The following is a 1238-nucleotide window of genomic DNA, read 5'->3' as shown; positions in this document are numbered from 1 at the left end:
AACAGCCTCACTGACCACTCTCTATGGATCTCTCTCTCTCCCTCCCTCTCCCTTTCTTTCTCTCTCTCTCTATGGATCTCTCTCTTTCCTTCTCTCTCCCCTTCTTTCGCTCTCTCTGTGGATCTCTCCCTCCCTCTCTCTCACTTTCTCTCTCTCTCTATGGATCTCTATCTCTCACTCCCTCTCTCTCCATTTATTTCTCTCTCTCTGTGGATCTCTCTCTCCCTCTCTCTCCCTCTCTCTCTCTCTCTCTCTCTCTCTCTCCCTTTCTCTCTCTCTCTCTTTCTGTGGATCTCTCTCCCTTTTTCTCTCTCTGTGGATATCTCTCTCCCACTCTCTCTTTCTCTCTCTCTCTCTCTCTGTGGATCTCTCTCTCTCTCTCCCTTTCTCTCTCTCTCTCCCCCACCCCCTGTCTCTCTTCCTTTCTCCAACCCCCTTTCTCTCTGTCCCTCTGATGTTTCCTTGCCTCAGCAGTTGACTGATTTGTAGTTCGACACATAGACATGTGATGGATGGATTGGGGGAGACGAGAGGACAACCAGTCACCAACATTGTTCAGTATCGGCCCCTCCTGGAAGAATCGATCTAAGTAGACTATTCCTCTAAGATGGGACACAAATGGATTGTATTTAAAAAAAATAAAAATCTAACCATCAAGTAAATTAATCAGTACAGGACATAACTGGATGTGCAGTTCTATGACGAGAAAACAACCATGAGGGGGTGGATAACATGAACTACCCTCTGTGATCATATAGAAGTAACTCTGTTGAATTTAAAAAATAGTCACATGTGCTGAATACAACAGCTGTAGACCTAACAGTGAAATGCTGAATACAACAGCTGTAGACCTAACAGTGAAATGCTGAATACAACAGCTGTAGACCTAACAGTGAAATGCTGAATACAACAGCTGTAGTAGACCTAACAGTGAAATGCTGAATACAACAGGTGTAGTAGACCTAACAGTGAAATGCTGAATACAACAGCTGTAGTAGACCTAACAGTGAAATGCTGAATACAACAGGTGTAGGTAGACCTAACAGTGAAATGCTGAATACAACAGCTGTAGACCTAACAGTGAAATGCTGAATACAACAGGTGTAGTAGACCTTACAGTGAAATGCTGAATACAACAGCTGTAGTAGACCTAACAGTGAAATGCTGAATACAACAGCTGTAGACCTAACAGTGAAATGCTGAATACAACAGGTGTAGTAGACCTAACAGTGAAATGC

This window comes from Oncorhynchus mykiss, chromosome 23, assembly GCF_057628025.1.
Source record: "Oncorhynchus mykiss isolate SJ-2025 chromosome 23, ASM5762802v1, whole genome shotgun sequence".
In the NCBI taxonomy this organism is placed as follows: Eukaryota; Metazoa; Chordata; class Actinopteri; order Salmoniformes; family Salmonidae; genus Oncorhynchus; species Oncorhynchus mykiss.
Note: the sequence above shows the minus strand (reverse complement) of the source record.